The sequence below is a fragment of the Tachypleus tridentatus genome, chromosome 4, assembly GCF_004210375.1.
Source record: "Tachypleus tridentatus isolate NWPU-2018 chromosome 4, ASM421037v1, whole genome shotgun sequence".
NCBI classification, from domain to species: domain Eukaryota; kingdom Metazoa; phylum Arthropoda; class Merostomata; order Xiphosura; family Limulidae; genus Tachypleus; species Tachypleus tridentatus.
The window spans coordinates 32967180-32989451 of NC_134828.1; positions in this window are offsets into that span (position 1 = coordinate 32967180).

Sequence of the window (22272 nt, forward strand, 5' to 3'; positions counted from 1 at the left end):
GTAGAAAAGATAGCATCCAAAGTTATTTCACTGAAGTTTCTTGTGTTCGAAATCTAAAAACGTTCTTTGTTAAATATCTGTAGTTTTTCGATTATTTAGCGTTTGTCACACTTTTTATTAGACTTATAATAAACTGACTGTCTCAGTACAATTATGTTATACGTAACTGTTTCTCGGTATGTCGATTTATAAATTTAAGGTGGCATTATTAAAAGTTCACTTGACAAATATATCTGAAGACACGTTTGTAATTTTATAAAATATTTGTTGTTGTTCTTACACTCGAAAATCGTCTATAATTTTAGGAAACAAAAGAGAATTCCACAATATAGATTGAACCATATAAGTTGCTTAAATATATAATTGTGTATTAAAATGGAATAAACAGAAATATTGGAATAATATTAAATCCGTTATAAACTAATAAAGCTCGATGGAGCGCTAGAGATAGTGGAGATTTTACTGCTATAAATTTAGTATTATCCAAATTATTTCTCTGGATAATTACACTCGTAGCCAATTTATGCAAAATAGAATTTCTTTCGTGTTATCAACATATTAACTAACAATATTCTGCACGCGGGTAATGACAGAATTATATTTTGGCTGAGTATTTTGTTTCCGTTACACTTAGTCGGACAGAAATAATGTGGCGAAACACATAAAGGACTTTGCTGCACATTTTTACATCAGCAATTTGTCCATTGCAAATGCATATCTCGATGCACACAGATTGGCATATTAACCATTAGTTCTTTCAAATCTTTCGAGATGGAAGATTTTATATATATTTTTTTTTAAATTTCATTTTTCGTCAGATTCTTCTTTGGCGTCTCTATTTGGAACTGTCGTTTATTCGGAGAGTAACCGGTCAACAGTATTTATCGTTATATCTTGGGCTATTCTGTTACCAGGAAAGTATGTAATAACAATCTGGTTTATTGTTATTCTTACTGTTCCATCAAACGTTCGGCGATATTTTTCGACCACGCGACTTGTAGATTGTGAGCCGATATTTTTAATCATCATATCATAATAATCTCATCATCGAAAGAGTTGATATATTATTTCAAGATTACCAGTTTTATTTTATTTTAAAGGTTTAATTTTATAACGTAATTCCATAAAAGTGTGTCATGTGTCATTCAGCCAGTAGACAAAAAATGATGTCACACGAGAAGAATAATGCACTTTGTAAGTTACAACACAGCATGACACATGAACTTCAAATTAATAATTAATAATATACACACAAGATATACACAACCTTGAGAATAGAAATACCACATGTTGAGGGAATAATCTAATGATATATGAAAAGTATCATCAGAAGATGTGCAATATATTCCTTAAATTACATATCAATTTCAAAGTACAAAAAAACTAAGTAGATATAAGGAAAGGAACAAGAAGCTCATTTAAAAAGTTTAATATCTCATCCTAGTAGGTTCCAACCATTCCAGGTATCATCCTATTTATTCTTGTTTATTTCTTATCCAACAATTCAATATCTTTCTTTAGAAATAAAACCCAAAACTGTACATAGTTATCTTAATAAGGCCTTGCAAGTGATCTATACAGTAAAACAATAATATCCATATATCATATTTAATAGTCATATAGATGCTAGCCAAAGTTTATTAGTCTTATTACTTGTTCGTTACATTGTTTAGATGATTTCAGTGATATTTCGATCGAAATACCAAAATTGTTTTTCAACAACATTTTAATGTATATCAGTTCAAATCGAAACAGTAATTTGAGTTGGAAAAACTTAAACATATCATTTTCCATGCACTGGCTCAGAACATTTCTAAGTCTGCAGAATCCTTGATATAAAGATTGCCATCAAAAAGATCTTAACGCCATATTCAAACAACACAGTTTCGTTGATATTCCACAGTCAACATCATTTGTATAACTTAAAGGACGCAGCTCAAAACTTTGAGGCACATTACTTGTAACTATTATCCAGTCAAACATAACTCTATTTTTTCCAATTTTACTCTTAAACCAATTTTTCTTTATCAAATTCCATAATCTTTCACTATACCTGCAGATTTATTTTTAACATTGTTTTTATAAAACACTTCACTAAACTCTTTCTATCAGTCAAGTTAAGGAAATATACAGAGAACCCACAACTCTACATAGTTCAATTAATAAGGCCTTACAAGTGATCTATACAGTAAAACAATAATATTTATATATCACGATTAAATGTGTCCACGATTAAACTGGTTATTAAGGTTGCTAATACGGATAACATATTATTATTAATCAGTGTAATTACTCTTCAGATTTTTTAGATAGTTCATGCATTTTACCCAACTAATAACGAATGCAGTAGAAGGAGAAAAATCTTAAATCAATCAACATGATACAGTATATGTGTTTGACTATTAAGTGCATTTGTATTTATAATACATCATGAGACTAAAGTACAACGTGTCTAAATATTACTGCCCATAAACTTGCAACTATATCATCGTCAGTTTATTTGTTTTATTGCATTTTCCTCGTTCCATCTTTTGTGTTGTTTGTTACTATTGACTTCTTTTTCACTCTTATTTTGTGTAATCTAAATTTTACGAAAACTCTAACATTCATTCTAGATTTTAATTGACCTAGTGTCTCTCGATTATTTTATTTCTAACCGAGAATTTATCACTAATTTTATTCATTAATTGAACATACATCACTTATATTGTATGAAGAATGTCATCATATATTTTAAATTATTTGTGAGTAAAGCCAAGAAAGTTGTCTTTTGGCAGTACAGACTGCCATCTCTTGATTATTTCTGTTACCAATAAAAATGGAAATTTACAATACTTCACATTCGTACTGCTTCACCGCATGTGGGCGCGGTATGGCCAGGTGATTAAGTTAAACGACCAGTAATCAGAGGATTGGGGGTTAATATCCTCGTCGCACCAAATATGCTCGCTCTCTCAGCTGTGGGGGCGTTATATGTGACAGTCAATCACGGTATTCGTTGGTAAAAAGAGTTGCCGAATAGTTGGCTGTGGGTGGTGATGACTATCTGTAGTCTTACACTGCTAAATTAGGGACGGCTATGGCAGATACCCACGTGTAACTTTGCGCCAAATTCAAATACAATACACAGAATGTAAGACGTCGATGACCAATCCATCGATCCTGAGATTATGAGTCGAGAGCCTTAGTCATTACAGCAGGTGAGGCCTACCATTGAATGTTGTTGTTGAACTGAATTAAGCACAATATGCTATCTGTGCTCTGCCTACCACGAGTATCGAAACCCGGATTTAAACGTTGTAAATCCACAGACATACTGTTTAGCCACTGGGAGCAGCATCGAACGAGTTGAGAAATCATTACAAAACTACTAGTTATATTTCAGTTAAATATTTTTGTTCTGTCAGTAATGGTATTCATATGAAAATTCGAACCCATCAAGATTTTTGTCAGTTTATTTTTTTTCAATCGAGTGTTTCTCAAAAACAAGTGCTAAAAATATAGTTGGAAGTTTATATGGATCATGAATAAGTCCATAAAAAGAAAGATATAACACAATAAACAAGAACAACGATAAGTTAATTAAACCGTATAATTAATATTTCTGACAGTGTTGAAATATCACTTCTCAGCATACGAAAATATCTTTTTAATAACAAAATTAATTCACCAACACCTGAATCGAGAGCAAGAGAACTTTGTAGCTATTCATCTCATTCCATCTGCCACAGGTGTGCTTTACTCGTTGTTCACTCATTTACAGTCTACGAGGGATCGTACTTTAACTGTAGAAGTATACCTCTTAAATTAGTTCCGAGAAATAAAGTGAAGGTTAACAAATAGTATACAGACATTAAACTTGTCTTCGGTTTAAATTAAAATGACGAATACAGTTTTTATACTCATACATTAAAAACACTACAAACTCTTTCTAATATAGATAAACTCGAAACATAATATAAATTTGTTATGTTTACTACAGAGAAAATAAATATTAAAAACACCATCAATTTGTTTCTGGATGTGATTAGTTAGTAAAATAATAACGCTGCATGAAATACAAATGAAAAGATTACTCTTGATTATGTCTGTCCATATTATTACAGTATAGAAATTGAGAATAAGTTAGTTAGGCCAATGCAAGTGTAACAGGTGTTATCATGGTTATAGTCTCGTTATGAAGGCAAACAGTTTTCACTGCAGCATGTTAGGTGTTTTAAACAAACAGTTTATGAAATCTTCTTTCATGACAGGTTTTGAAGATACCGTATACCTCATATATTTCTACTCAAATACTACGTATATCACATGCATTTGAAATAATACAGACGCTTACATGTACTTTACACCTCCATAGTTTAAGCAGCTTATCTTATTACTTGTCTCTCACATCTTCTTATGTTTGATGACTCGCAGTTTTTATATATTTAAGTACTAAATATAAAAATAAATGTGATTTGCTTTTCTATAAGAAAGAATACTTGAGTACAATATTATTTGAAAGATTCACAGATTTCTTAATTATAGTTTATAACATTCTGTATTAATGTCGAAGATCAATAAACCTAAATGTAAGAATATCATGTATTTTTCATGATATTTTAGTTATTTTTAATTTTTTTCCATTTTATGTCTAGACATAAACAATTGTTTCAGAAAATAAACAAACATTGAAATATTTTCATCTTTGTTACATGTAAGAAAGTTGAGTCGAAGCTACTGTTTTGATTCTATAGTATTTTATGTCTATTTTGTTCCAAGCTTTGAAAACCTTTAAGACTTCCAGAATATCATTGAAGCTATGCTTTCATTGTTACTGCAGTCGTAATGGACAATGTACCTGTCACACTGAAAAGAGTTACAGCTTCACCAGTTATCATGATATGCGAAAGAATAAACAGTTTCCACGGAACACACTAAAGTCACACAATTGGCTCTTTCAACGTAAAATATGTTTATTATAAAATTACTTGGTTCAGAACTCAGTATTCCAAACACTAATATAATTCAAACCACAACCCTACTTTCTCAAAAATCCCTGCATGGCCAAGCGCGTGCGACTCGTAATCTGAGTGTTGCGGGTTCGCATTCACGTCGTGCCAAAAACATGCTCGACCTTTCAGTCGTGGGGGCGTAATAAGGTGAAATCAATCCCACTATTCGTTGGTAAAAGAGTAGCCCAAGAGTTGGCGGTGGGTAGTGATAACTATCTGCCTTCCCTCTAGTCTTACACTGCTAAATTATGGATGGCTAGCGCAGATAGCACTCGAGTAGCTTTGCGCCAAATTCATAAAAACAAACCAAACCAAACTTGGAGTGGATAGAAGAAAGATAGGCTATTCTATGGCTTTATGTTGTTTAAAACATTTAAAAAATAACTATGGTTCATGTTTTTAAGAGTTATTCTGTATAGTTAAATACATTTGGAGAAACGAGTTCTGATCATTTTCTCGACTAGGATCATTTAATGAAACTTCCTAATACCATTAGAAGTTGAGTTTCAGTATTACTGGTCATTCCAGTGAGAAAATTAACGAGAAATAAAATAATTACTCAAATAGCATTCAAATAAGAAACATTCATTTGTTTTAAAATAATTATTGAGCTTCTATAAATGATCTAAATTTTTTATATAATATTGATAAAAACACTTAAATGACAGAAAATATAATTAGATTTTTTAGTACAACTTAATCAAATTACTTAAATATAGGCGTCGTCGAGCAAAGCAAGTTTTATTGTCGATTTTCATATCATAATTCCTGTAAAGAAAGTTCAGTCGAAGGTACAATTCTACTTCTAAGGCATACTAAGCATATTTTGTTCCAGGCTTTCAAAAAACTTTCAGGACTTTCAGAATACCATTGAAGACATGATTTTATTATTATTGCTGACGTAATGAATAATGCACCTACCATACTCAACAAAGTTACATCTTCACCAGTTATAGTGATTTGAAAAATGAAGGAAAAAACAATTTCCATGGAACTCACTAAGGCCACAAAGCCAGCTTCTTCGAAATACAGGGCGCTAACATAAAAATACTGGGTAGCGAAACTAAGTATTCCAATCATTACTATAATCCAAGGCACAGTTCCACATTTTGGAAATATAGTTTCGTTAACCATATATAGGTAACTGTATAATATTACGATCTGTATTACCGAGTAGTGGAAGATCACTACAGCATAGTGTAAAGATACAATCCGACGCACTATTATAGTCGACAATGATTCCAGAAAACCATACCCGACAGCTAGTGATAACCCCAGAATTCGAGATTGTTCATCCAAGTTGTTGTCCCATTCTTCAAATATAAATGAAGGACGAGTAATCAGGATGATCCCAACAATGAATAACGTGATGCTATGACATCAAAAAAATGTACATTTTCTCGCAATATCAAAAAACCTAGAATTGCGGTGAAAATCAAATCTTTCTCTGCGAGAATTGTAGTGTCGACTAATGGCATGAAATCTAAAGATTTGTATAGAAGCAAGATAGCTAGAGTTGCGATAATTGATCTGGTAAAAATTAACAGATACTGACCCAGGTTTTCCGGAAGAAAAGAAAGACCGCTATGTAAAATAACTGATACACATATAACAGCCATGCATATTCCACTGTGGATCAATATTGCCTATTTGGAGATATCTGAAACGATTTTAACCAATGCCCATTGACTACAGTTGGTGATACATTCGAGTGAAACTAAGATAATTCCAATGCCAGAAAACTGCATTTTATGAAACGAAGACACAAATGTATTTGACATTTCTAGTGGGCTGTTTCGACTTGCTACTTTCTTTTTGATGTTCTCTTTTATCTGTGCTTTCTTAAGACGACGTTTATATTTTCTGGACATACTAAAATGTGATAGAAAAATAAAGTATTAGTGACAGATTTGTTAGCAAACGAAACTTATGATAATATTTTTATTAAAGCGGCAAATTTTTAACTAATAAACACAAAATTATTAATTTGACTCTGACATAAATATTATTTTGTGCACATAATTTACTCTTTAATAATGATAACAAGACACGGAATAATTATTCTAACAAACGAGCCCTTCGTGAGTTATCCTGAGGAGAAGAAGTTACTTCTTTCCATAATGTTCGGTTTATTCATTCAGAAAGGAAACTAGCAGACAAAAACATATTGAATATAAGGAGATATTAAAAATGAAAACCAAACTTGTACTGATCGACATTATCGGTTCCTTTTCAAAATGTACATATTCGAGAAATGAAAAAATCATAAGCAAATAAGAATAAATAAAACATATCAAATAATGTAAATCAAAAGTTTAATGTTTTAATATTTCCTAACATGTATTATTGTGGTAAAGCCTAATTCAAATAAATAATACTTGTTTTCTCGGGGGTTACCCCAAGAGGATTCGTTAATTATTTATTTCTTTGTTCCCAAAATGCTAAATTTTATGGAATACTTATCAGCTTCATTATGACTACATCAAAGTTTTTCTTCTCAGTGATGTCAAGAAGACCCACTAGTAGAGAAATATATATGTAAAAACGACTAATTTGGGTTGTGAAAATATTTTACTTAAAGGCGGCGAATAAAATTTCGACCTTCTTCGATCATCCTCAGGTTCACAAAGAAAGAAAGAGGTAACAGACCGGAAGTGACCACATGTTTGAAAGGGGTTGTGTATCTGACTGTCGGAATGTAGAGGGCGGTGTTAGATGTTTGAATATATAATTGTATATTATTTATTTTATTATTTTTAATTATTTTCTTATTATTAATTTTTAATATAGGTATAAAGGTGTTCCTTTGTATTGGTTTATTTTGGGTTTAGTTGTTGTATAAGTCAGGGTTCTTTAATTTTGCGTTTGTTTATGTTTGTTTCTTTATTTAGTATTTGAGTGTTATCTATGGTTATGTTGTGTTTATTTGACTTGCAGTGTTCAAAAACGTGTGAAGGTGACTTTTTATGTTATTTGAATCTGGTTTCCATTTTTGTACTTGTTTCTCCAATATAGAAGTCGTGGCAGTTATCAAATTGTATTTTATAAATAATGTTGGTGTGGTGTTTGTCAGTGTAGTTTTCACACAGTATAGACCTCAATTTTGTGCCTGTTTTTTGTATGAATTTGGTGTTAACTGGAATGTCATAATTTGGTACTAGTTTTTGCCAAATATTGGCATTTATCTGCTGATGTCGGGAGTATATAGTATGCAGCAGTATATGGTTTCGTGATTTTTTGATTCGTGACATATATTTACTTTTGTTGGTTGATTTTGCTTTCTGTCTAAATATGTGCGTATAATGTTTCCTACGGTTTGTGGAGGAAATTTATTGATGATCATAGATAACACTCAAATACTAAATAAAGAAACAAACATAAACGCAAAATTAAAGAAGCCTTACTTATAGAACAACATAAACCAATACAAAGAAACACCTTTATACCTATATTAAAAATAATAAAATAAATAATTTAAAATTATATACTCAAACATCTAACACCGCCCTCTACATTCCGACACTCAGTTAAACAACCCCTATCAATATGAGGTCAACTTCCGGTCAGTTACCTCTTTCTTTCTTTGTGAAGCAGACGATGACCGAAGAAGGTCCAAACGTTGTTCACTCCTCTACGTAAAATATTTTCTCAACTCAGACGAGCCGTTTTTTACATATATATTTCTCTACAAATGAGTCTTCTTGACATCACTGAGAAAAAAAACTTTGATGTAGTCATAATGAAGCTGATAAGTATTTTTTTCTATCACACGCCATTTAAATTCTCAAGAATATCTCGTGGAAAAGAGACCATCAAAGAGAATTAAACTATCTCAGTTTAAGTCCATGTTAAGTATATTAGATCGTCTGTATTACACGCTAAAAGTTACTTACGCAAAATTCTCTAACCAATCTCGTTTCTTCTAATTGATACTCCAGTAGCTTGTGTCAACTGAAATATGAAGTGTTCTCTTTGCATCAAATGGGCAGTACTTCAAATAATAAAAGCTACATGTATAAAATGATGTTTTTGCAAGCTTTCATCCGGATCTTATGCAAATGTTGCGACTAGTTGTTTCATTGCAGAAATTGAAAGGATTGTTGTTTGAGAGTAAAATATGGATATACATCTGACGTTAAGAATATAAGCTATGGTATGACATTTACTATAGTAGTGACATCTATTACTCGAATTTCAAATTAATGAAGCCAATCCTCATCATTATAGAACTCTTGAAGTTAGAAATAACTCGTCATAAGATGACAATATATCAATATATTGGTAATATCAGTAGAAAATACTTAACAGTTATAATTGTCATTTTTTAATCAAATACTAACGACACACTAGTCTTAATACTACTTTGATTCTGTCAACTGCTGTCATTTACGGAAATGTCCTACGTAGAACTATTTCCTGTGTCAGTAATGGCTGAAATTCGAAATACTGGTACTTGCTGATTGAAGTAAAGTTATCTGCATTTTATGTTCCTTAAAAGGAATGAATCTGTACCGGTTAATATCCAATGAAGGTAAGCTAAGATACTACTTCTTTATATGTCAACACATGGAATAAAAGCTATTTAATAATTGGCCTCTTGTTAATGATAATAAACTTGTCAATTTATAAATAGACTTAGAAGATCGTATAGGATAGTAACAATAAGAAACTTGATATTTAATTGCCACAACCTTACCATAAGGACGTAAACTTATTGATAATTGCTTGCAATCCTCATACATATTTGACTATTATGTGAAAATTCAGTGAAACCAGTTTTAATCACCATTGTTTTAGAGTTAGATTACCTTAACGATGATACATTTTCGTTATTAAATTGACACATATTCTCTCTAGTAGCGTGATTGACGACTACTATTAATAAAGATCAGGTTATATGCTATTTGTTTTACAGGATAACGTTTTTTTTTCAGCTAAAGATTCTACTTTATAACACAGCAATCTGTGTTTAAACATCGCCCTCAACTAACCTTGTTTCTCATTCATAAAAATGTCGAGCTCGACTACAAGTCACTCTTTATTACTCTATGTAGTAATCTGTGGTAAATTCTCATCCTTGCGTTGTTACAACTTTCTTTGTGTTGGTAAAATGTGTACTGTTTATTATCCTAATATTGTTTGTATGACTCACGAGCTTGCAGTGCATATAAATAATTTAAATTGTTTTTATGTTTTTTTATACAGAATACAGTTGTTTTATTGTGAAGCATTGATGAATATTATTTATTTCCTTTGTTTGTTTTCTAACGCGACAGTAAAATCAAATGTAAAGTGTTCACTTTATGTAAAAAGTACAGCCATGAGTGGTTGAGTGGATAAAATGATGAATTCACTTATTTCAATGTAAATGTTCTATTGGACAAATAACCGTGAGTCAACTGTCTATATAGGTACTTTTTATTATTAATTAGTTATTCATCTTTTTATGTTTATCTATTTCTTATTCTAGCTTGGGAGAGCAGTTACCTTCCTACAAATGTCTGCAGACAGTGAGGGGTGATAGAGATGTGGGACGTTGTGGACTTGAGTATCCACATCTCGCTTTCCTAATTTTTAATTTTCTGATGTGAGACTAGTGAATTGGAGGTTAAGACTAATAGGCGATATATTCTCATAATAATGAGGGTCCTATTACCGCTGTCACCTCCATAACCTAGAATACTTTTTATAATCCTACGTTATAGCTTCATGTTTGTGTGTTTTGATTTATGACTTGAATATTTTATAATATAATTAATCAGAGGTTTGATTTGCTGTTTTAACGCAGTTCTTCCTGATATTATTTTTCATTCATTAAACTTCAACTAGACATAAATTATTTAATATCACTAAAATATATATTTATATCCGAGATGAATATCATACAACATTCAAAAGATTTTCAAACTTTCAGCCTCTTTTGTACCAGGATTGAATAAAATGATAACTGACAAAAAAACGTAAAATAAAGTATTATTTTAACAAGTAAGCAGGGAACATTAACAAATGAACTAAAAATAATTCGAGCATGAGTGTCAGATATTGATAAATTGATAATATGAACTGAAAATTTACAAAAACTTCAAAATAGTAAAAACAAGGGTAAATCTTATTTCAAAATAAAATTTGAAAGGTGAACATTAAGTAATTTTGTGAGCACAGTTTAAAATATTTTTTTCCCTTTAATCCTGGATTAATAGACTTTTAATCACATTCTACTTGATATATGAATTTACTTCTTACCGTTGCATGACCTTTTATGATATATTACCTTGTTTTTGTTTGTTATAAAGCACTTTGCTACATGAAGGACCACCTGTGCTCTGCCCACCATGGGTATCGAAATCCGGTTTATGGTAGTGTAAGTTCGCAGGCATACCAATGTGCCACTGTGGGGACTTCGTGATATATGAACCGTAAAGAAATAAAAACAAATATAGAATTAAACTTTACCACTAACCCTTCTAATAATCGTTGTAATTCATCGTTTTGCATAACAGTCTTAAAATGTAGTAATTATTAATAAAGTGTTGGTCTCAACTAGAGACTACTGTATAACATCGACTCCTTAATTTGTGAATGAAAAATAAATTAGAGCGTATCGATTCATATGAGACTTCGCTGAGAATAAGATTCACTAAATATATGTTTTGTTCTTTCATTCGAAAGCAAAAATGTTCCAGAAATAAATATCCAATCTTTAACCGCCATCAGTACGAGTTAAAAAATTGTAATTTAAATTGCATTTTTGATGACGTATGTAAAGCCACGTGCTGAAAAGAAAATTTCAAAATTCGAAAAATAATTTACTTATTGTCTCAACTATAAAAAATATAGTAATCATTTGAAAGAAACGAATAATCGCTTTCGAGATAACATTTAGTTACGTAAGAATATTGAATGAAATTAGCAGTCGAAAAGATAAATAACAAAGAATTCTTCGTTGTGGTTAAGCGCAATCCTACACAAAAAGTTTCAGGTGGTAAAAGTAGGTACACATACACAGGGCTCGGTATGGCCAGGTGGATAAGAGCTCTACTTGTTATCCGAGAACTTCGGGTTCAAATCGTAAAAGTATGTGTGAAACAAATTGTATAAAATTTTTATTTATTTTTAGTTATTATACTTTTGCTTTTGTTATTGAATAATTGTATAATCATGCTTTATCTTAAATATTTCTTTATCTCACCACTGAAACAGCAGTATATTTGCGGACTTACAACTGTAGCGAACAGGTTTTGTTCCACGTCGTTGGAGAAGTACAGAAACTTTCGTGCTTCACTACAAATAGACCACTTTCTTAAAAAAAGAATTTTTAATCTTTGATATATTTGTTTTATAAGGAGTATTTTTTGCATTTTATGCACACATACATTTACATTTAAATTGATAGTAGTTTTCTTATAGTTTCTATATTATATCTTATTTTCAAAGCTCAAAAAGGTTTTAAAATTTATATCATCATAATGTTCTTCATTCACTGCTAAAAGATCATGTATTTACCTTCTATTTTTATCCAATCTATTAAACTACCTTTTCCAAAGGGGACAGATGATTATTGTTTAAAGATTATAAGTTTTCGTTCTTTGTATTTATACTGCTAATTGCAAAATACGTCAGAGTACTCCTTCCAAAAATGATAGTTAGTTTCTGTTATTTATTTCTATAAAATAATTGTTATCATTAAAAGGTATGTGTATTTATTTACGTTCAACATAGGTATAAAATGTATATTTATCACATTTTCATTATAAATTTTTTGTATGTTGTAATAAATTTTATATATTTTTTTCAGGGATTTCTCTATAATTTCTTCATGAAGTAATGTTTCATTATTACTTTTAGTTTCTTAATTATAATTATAGAACTATTCTTTACTTATTTCATTATCCCGTTTATTATGATAAAAATAGATGATGAAAAATAATTTTCTGTTTTTAATCCTTATTTTTCACATGTGGTTATTATTTTAATTTTGACGTCTTTAGAAATATTTTATTTCATAACGTATTATATGTAATTCTATTTAACCTGAAATTGTTTTTGCAATTATATGTAGTTCTTTGTTTAAGACTATATTATTTATGTGGTGAAGAACATAAACTTTTTAGCCATGTTGCAGGATTAAAGTCAATTGCGAGCTTGAGGACAACCCTAAAACAGAGGTGGAGAGAAAAATGTGATACATTTTCCACTATCTTTTATTCATATAAGATTAAGTAGGAAGAAACAGTTTCATCAGAATACTTCTTTGGAAATAAATAATTGGCTTCTAAAAATGCTCGCAAAAAGATACTATTATATAATGTTAGTTAAAAACTCTTAAGTGACAAAATTATGATTTCGTTTCTCTGTAACATATTTAATTAAACAAAAGTTTTTACGTTTTATTTATTTTCAGATACTAGATAGTAAGATAAAGTATAATTAATTAAAATAAGGAGTCAATTTGAGAAATGGGTTTGTAATTCTCTTATTTATCTTATTATTCCTATAAAGGAAGATGAGACTAACCTATCATTCTTCTTCTAAATTATTTTGTTAAACGCTTTCAGCGAAACTTTCAGGACTTTCAGAATACCATTGAAGAAGTGATTTCATACTTACTACAAACATAAGAAAAAAATACACGCACTCCACTCAACAAAGTTACAACTTCAACAGTTATTATGTTATGTAAGATGAAAGAAAAATAATTTCCAGATAAACACACAATTAGCCTTTTCAAAGAACAAAGCATTAACAAAAAAGTTACGGTTGCTGAAAGTAAGTATTCAAATCGCTAATATAATCCATAGTATATTTCCACATGCTTGAAAATGGATTTTGGAATAAGCTGTTTTTAGGGATAGTACAGAAAGAAAATTTAATTGTTGTCAAAAATATTTGATGACTACAAGAGTTCTAAGGGGTAGTTATAAATCGGAGCTAGAAGGGTCATGTTTCACAGAATGATACGCTCCATTTGATCTCTTTGCATAGACTTATTTCATTCACTTTAACAGTGAAATGTAAAAATAATTTGAGAAATATATTGGACATTTTCCTACATATTGCACATATATTGTTAAATTCTTCCCACATGACAAGTAATTTCTAACCTCACGCATGTATAATTTTGTCGACACGTATCGCGCCTTTCATGTTGAAGCAATAGATGCCACCACTATAGGAAATGTGTAATCCAATACTTAAAAAGCCCAGCATTATATGATAAAAATAATATATCTATAATGATGTGAGATTTAAGCTATTTAGTGTAAACATTTATGTTTCCGTGTATATAATTTGTTATCATTCTCTAACGAAGAAAGCAAAATTTAAATTTACCTCATTTTTATGGTTTTCAAAGTCATCCGACGCACTATTATATGACTCAACGACACACAAAACCCATTACCAACAGCTAGGAAAGATCCATGAATTAGAGATTTCGCACCCGAGTTGCTGTTCCATCCTTTATGGTTAAGATATCAATCACATGTACTTTTCCTCGCAGTATTAAAAAATCAAGAATTGCTGTGAAAATTAATTTTGACTTTTGTAAGGACTGTACGTCGAATCACGGTAGAAAGTCTAATGATTTGTACAGAAAATTATCAATCATTGGTCAAGATTTCTAAGTAAAAAAATATGGCCGCAATAAAGAATAACTGGTACATAAATTACAGCCATGAGTATTGCACGGTGAATCAATAATGCCTGTTTGGAAATGTCTGGAACCTGTTTAACCATTACACATTCACTTCAGTGGGTGAAACAACTTAGTGAAGCTAGAATAATTCCAATACCAGTACACTGTGTTTCCTAAAACGGAAATACGAATGGTTTTAACATTTCAAATGAATTGTTTCAATTTGTTTCTTTATATAATCCTGTTTTTAATATTCGTATTTATTTGTGTTTCCTTATGTTCCAATTCACTTTGTCCAGACAATCTAGAATATGATAGAAAAGAAAATATAGCCGTTAGTTTATAGGAAACAAGAATTATAATAATGATTTATAAATCCTGGAAAGATTTATTTTTCAATAAACACAAAGTTCATAATTTTACTCCCACATGAACTATATATATTAACAAGCAATATTAATTTATACAAATAATTTACTGTTCAATAAAGAGGTCACAAAATAAGTAAATGACATGGATTCATCCTTGTAACACATTAGGTACTAAATTACCAGATTGTTAACATGACTTCTGTCACTGGTAATTTCAATGCACTTCATTATATTCGGTAATTTTAACACTCTTGTAATATTTAATATTATAATCTTTTGAATAAAAAGTTATGCAAGAAAACTTGTTGTAGTGTAGTCATATTTAAGTAACGAAGTATGTATCTCTAATATGGACCAATGTGATTTCTCGAGAAATACATATTTTATTGTCCAATAAGTAACAATTATAATGTAGACGGAAGACATTTAGAGCTTTGTATCAGTCTTAAATTGTGAGTACTAATGAAGAAAAGAAGGTACTTCTTTCCATAGCACTCAGTTTATTCAATACACACAGGAAATTGACAGATGTATAAATATAAAAATATACGAATATATTTAAGATAAAATTTCAAGTTGTAAGTTTCAAAAATTATAATGAACTGACTTTTTTGGAATATACTTGTGGTTGTAGAAATGTTAGAACCAAAAATTATAAGAAAATAATAAAAAAGACATTCTATAAACTCCTGATGTGTAATACGCTGGTAAAACCTAAATAAATTGGTTAATACTTGATTCTTAGGATATTCTTTAATTATTTATTATTTTTGTTTTCAAAGACGCTAATTTCTATGAAGTACTTATTAGCTTTTTATGATGATATCAATATTTTTCTCTTATACACAATTCAAATTCTGAAGATAATCGCAACGAAAACAAACCATCAGTTTGTTCTCTAGTTTTTATTGAATGCTAAAAGGTACTTACCGAAAATGCTACAAAGATCTTGCTTTCTTCTAACTTATATTGCAGTAGCTTATCTTCACTGAAATATGAAGAATTCTTTTTACATAAAAACTACAGTCCTTGAAGTAATAAAAGCTATTAAGTGACATTTTCACTTAGTTTTGTGCAGACCTAATGTAAATATTACTTGTTGTTTCATTAGAGAAGCAAAAGCGATTGTCGTTTGATAATAAAATATGGATACACATATGACGTTTTATTCATATTTCAATAGTTGCGGCATCTGTTATTTCAATTTGAAATAATCGAAGTCACTTTTGCAATTTTGAAGTAAGAAATTACTTGTCCTAAGGCGACAACGTTTTAATATGAGGATAATATCATCAGATAATATCCAAAACGTTTCTTAAATTGATTGTGAATATTTAGTACTCTCAGAGTGGATGAAATAAATATACGAAAACGTTAAACGTTACACAAGAAATAAATAAAGTGTAAATGTTGACCGAGAGTTTCTTATAAAGTTTCTAGCACACTGCAATTAAGTTATCTTGTTAATCACAGGAACTTCACATTTTATTGGAAATTTTCAATCTTTTTTATGTTCGGAATCCTTGATCGTTACTGGATTTCTAATAACAAATGAATTAAACGACAATATGACAAAAAACTGCAAGTAATCCATTTCATTTCTGCAGTATTACTCCTATGTAATTTAATGTGCAAACATCAATGTGTATTCGTCTGGAGATTATTCCAATCAAAGCACTTCACCTCTAAAAGGCAGCTGGCCTTGACCATGTTGAATCACCAACAGTTTCATATTTCTAACAATCGATATGTTGATGATATTTTGATAGACCTTGAGGTTTTAAGTAGCTCACTGGTAAGTCAGAGGTCATAAATTTATAGTTTTCGTTTTAATATCAGTTAGAGTCTTCAAACAGTCATGTATTGTGTAACTTATAGTAAATCAAATAATCACAATGTGTATAAAAAAAAACAGTCTTATGTTTAGAAGGGTGAACGAATTTCCAAACCATAATTGCTTAGCCCTTGTTCCAGTTTTGAAAATGATGTATTCAACTTTCTTATCCAACTGGCTTACGTTTTGAAGTATCTGATGTATGTTTTCAAGATATCTGAAAAGGATACTTTTTTTTTGGCATTTTCACTCAATGATCGGTTAAACATTCTGATTAATAAAAATATGTTAAAGAACAGATCATCCACTTCTCATTCCGGTTCTGTCATAGGACTAGTAAGTCACTACTAACTTAAAACCTATTTAAGCCTGGGTTTCTCACCATACACGTTAGCAGAACATTTGTTTGTTTTGAATTTCGCGCAAAGATACTCGAGGGCTATCTGTGCCAGACGTCCCTTATTTAGCAGTTTAAGACTAGAGGGAAGGCAGCTAGTCATCACCATCCACCGTCAACTCTTGGGCTACTCTTTTACAAACAAATGGTGGGATTTACCGTCACATTATAACGCCCCCACGGCTGAAAGGGTGAGCATATTTGGCGCGACGGGGATGCGAACCCGCGACCCTCAGATAACGAGTGGCACGCCTAAACACCCTTGCTCATGCCGGGCCGAAAGCATTTTTAACAACTGCAAAAAAAATGTTTCACGGTGTATTTTCAATTATCAATTTTTCTGAGAGTTAAATAATAAAACTAAGTTAGGAAAAAAAATGGGTTTCATTTATTAATTGTAAGACTTCTGCTGGTCCAACGATAAGTCAAATGATTTACAACGTTAAAATCAGGAGTTCGATTCACTTCAATGGACTCAGCAGATTGCCCGGTGCAGCTTTGCTATAAGAAAACTCACGCATTAATTGGAAATATAATGTAAAATCAAAATAATATTTAAAACACTTTTAGAAGAAAGATCGTATTATTTAAATATCACATTATGTAAACAAGGAAACAGACATATTTAGATAGTAAATTATTGTAACTGAATATAATATTAAGCTTGATACCATTTTACTTCTTTTGTTTTTGTTGCTTTGAATTAAACACAAAGCTACTCACTAGGCTGTCTGTGTTCTGCCTATCACGGGTATCGGAACCCGGTTTTTAGCATCGTAAGTCCGTAGACATACTGCCGAGCCACTGGGGAACTTTTACTTCTGAAGAAGAAAGATCCACCTTTTCAAAGCACTTGGGTTATATCACAGCGAACCTTATAAAGGTGATTAGCTGATTCTGTAAGTTTTGAAACAGAACTTTGTATATCAACACTAAATGTAACAGAAAATATATTGAAAGCACGAATATTTGTTTTATGTTTTCATGTTAGTTCACCGTTTATTTAATTACCTACATTGTTTGCTATGTTTGTGTTTAATTTTGATTCACGTGGGTATCTCTCCTTTATCTTAAGTACCATGCTGAAACAGCGGTAATTTTTTTGTGTTTATAGTATTAAAATAAGGGGTCAGATTCTTTTCGATGGTCACAGCAAATACCCTGATGCGGCTTTGCTGTAAGGAAAACACATAAAAGTTTGTTCCTATTTTACGAAACAGATTAATGTTTTATCACTTGCACAACAAAAGTTCTTAGTAAGTCTGCAACAGTTAGCCAGTGTTGAATAAACATTACAAATATACTTCGAGAACACGAATCGGAAAAACAACTATCCAAATCTTATTTGCGTATATATTTATTTAAACAGTTTTTTCTCTAGTTTTGCAGAATGTTATTTGCTCAAGAAGTGATATATTTAATTGGGTATCTCAGTTAATATTGATCTATTGTTAAAAATACGAGTTATTTTACTTCATTATGTTAACCCATATGTATATATCATGATATTGAAATTCTGTACTGTTAAAATATTCGACAAAAGTAATAGCGTTAGAGGAAAAACTCCTCTGTAACTCTCAATGATTTCATTTTTTTATCTTTTGTAAATAATTTCAAGAATGTAAGTGAAACAATGGCGAAAAGGAATATTTATTTTATACGGAGATTCTTATGGAATAATTTCAAAAATAGACTAAAATTTATATATCTGTAATTTTCTACACCTACCTTCAACTGTTGGGTTACCCTTTTTACTAACAAAGAGTGGAATTGACCTCACATTATAACACCTCCACGGCTGAAAGGATGAGTATGTTTAGTATGACCGGGATTCGAACCCACGACTTTCCGATCAGGAGTCGAAGGCCTTAACCACCTTATCATGCTAGGATAATTACAATGTGTATATAATGTTTTAAATCACTAATATCTTAAACGAGATGTTGTTGTCATTGGAAATCATGTAGATTTCTATTAAAGAATATTGTAGAATCAATAAAAATGTAAAAAAGTAAATGAAAATGTTATAAGGTTTAATGTGATTAATTTTTCTGTAACTTGAAAAAGTTTCGATTATGTTCTAGATGATGTAATATCTTTTCAGATTGAAATGTGATTTTATGTTTCAGATACTGTCTTAAGATTTCTTTTCCACTGTCATTGTTTGAGTTTAAAACACCGTAAACATTTTGTAGATGATTCTTTCACAAATGTTCAGTGTTGTACTTGTGATACATTCACTGTCATTTTGTCGAATCTTGCAAACGTTTTATGAGATATTCTTTCAATGGTATGTATTATGCTACATTTTTTCTCTGAGACGAGTCTTCGATTTATTACATTACATATGTTATGTGTTACGATTTCAAATAGCGGGAAATTAAGTTACTAAAGTATTAATATGTAAAAAAAAAACATTATATTTGTGAAAATATACACACAATAATTTTTAACACAAATACATTTTATCATATAAACAACAATACGCTCAAAAAGTAATTAAAAATGTATCTTATTTGTTTGCACATACACACATAAATTCACAAGTGTTGTTTAAAGATGTTTCAAATACACAATCAAATAGTTTGAGAGAGGACTATTCTCTTTGTTATTGTTGCATGTAATATAAGGCGTGTTATAAAGGCTCTCAGTGTTAAATTCAATAATCTCGTCACAGCGGGCACTTTCTTCTTGATCATAATATAACATCATCCCAGAGTAGGTATTCGACTTTCTATAACTATGAGAAAGTCTGAAGTCTTAATTGGGAGTTTGAAATTAGTTTTAAAAATAATAATGTGATTAATAGTTTCTAATAAACTATCATACTTCTATTTAATAAAGCGATTGAGGCTAATTAACAGTTCTCGCGGGTCGATGACACATTGACGTAACATATTAAGTTACTTGTGTTTTTAACTGATATACAGTAGGACAATGTTTATAAAACAACTCAGCAAGTTATAAGTAATATCGTGGGGTTGGAGTATTTGTCACTTTACTTCTGTGTTAAGCAGTCTTATGATTTCTAGATATTCTAACTTTTATAATCAATATAGATTTCTTTAGATGAGATGTAATCTGATTCTTTTTAGATTTAACGTAAACAAGTGGTCCACAAAATAAATTCATTGGTTACCATTTAGTTACTTTCGTTTTTCTTTATTGGGCGTTCAATATTTTTCTCACGTGGATATCGATGCAGCTTCTTACACTGTAGATAAACAAATGGTGAAAGTAACATCCTTTACTGTAGATGTTAACTGTAGGTTACAGCCTTCAATACTTTGAAAATACTTCTTGCGGAAAGAAAGATGATGACTGATCTAGTACAACGTGGCATGATGGTCCAGTTTCCTGAAGCGAGTATACAAGGAGTGTTTAGCATTTTACATAATATGTCCAGTCCCTTATTTTCTAAGGTTAAACTCAACACTTTAGTTTAATTAAATTTAGGTTTTCTCTGTAATTATCCCGCACGGGTATTTCGTAGTTTTACTTTATAAAGTTCTCAATCGCTCACTTTTGCTTTTTGCTATTTTATTTTTAAACATAAAATTATTCATATATAAAGAAGCGTTTTGGGTTAATTTGTACTTTTAACTTACATTTAAATCTCAATGGAATAAAACTTTCAAAATTAAAATATAAATCTATGACAAATATTTTTGTAATAAGATTCAACTTCAATCCACTTATTTGTTTTTCTAACATATTAGTATCTAAAGGGAGAATTAATGAAATAATCTCATTTTATAATGTGAATTTAATACATTTGTGTTGTCATTCGAGATAGACCAAAAATAATAGTAAGGTGACCAAACATTCCGATTTTACTGAGACAGTTCCGTGTTATGTAATGTATCCCAGAGTTTCGAGAAAAGTTCAAGGGTGACGCAAAACGACCACATTTTATGATAAAGACATCTAATTATCAGTCATATCAAATCTTGAAAGTGTTATGCCTACTTTATGTTATTCTAACATTTAATTTCTGGCTGCCAACTTCTTATTAAAGTTCTGATCATGTGTTTTGTTACAAAAAAAAGATTTTTGTTAGAAGAATGTCCAGAAGAAATACATATCTATGTTTACACAACTAAAAATAAATAAGGGATCCCAGAAGTAAAAAGGGTATTCATTTTAATTTTGATCATATTTTTGCTCAGTTCATTTGTGATTCACATGTTATTACAAATACTGTAATAAACAAAGGCTTTTATAACAAGCAATTCCGTATATAAATAAACTAAAGAATGTTAATAGAAATCTGATAGATCTGTGCTTAACAAGATAGCGAATTATATTGCAGTGTGTAGGAAAATAGTCAATGAGACTACATTTCCACAATATAGAACTGTGCCTTGGATTATATTAAGTATTGGAATACTTTGTTTCGGTACCCAGTATTTTTACGTTAACGCCTTGTTTGTTAAAAAAGCTAGTTGAATGACTTTATTGACTTCCCTGAAAACTGATTTTTCTTTCATCTTTCTAGTCACGATAACTGGTGAAGTTGTAACTTTTTTGAGTGTGTTAGGTTCATTGTTCAAAAACGTTAGCAGTAACAAGGAAAGCATGAATTCAAAGGTATTTTGAAAGTTCTGAAAGTTTTTTCAAACATCAAACAAAGTAGGCTTAGGATTCATTTGCAGTTGAATAGTAGTTTCAACAAAACATTTTCTACAGGAATAATCATATAAACATAGGCATTAAAAATCATTTAGCAAACGATGACTACTTATAATTAACTTTCTTTATCTGATTAAATAAGATGTTCAAAAAAGAAAGTATAACAACTTTAGTTAATTGATTAACTTAAAACTAAAAACATCATCATTGAATTATTTGAGCGCAATTTCAGTCAACTTGTCTTATTCCAGTGTGAAGTTTTTCTTTGCCATAAATGAACATTGCCTCCAACTCTTAAAATGAATTTATCCCTCATTAATGGTCTCACTGAATTTACGAGTACTACTTTTCTGAAACATTGATGATCATTTATGTCCAATATTAATTTTTACTTTTTGTAGCCTCAGATA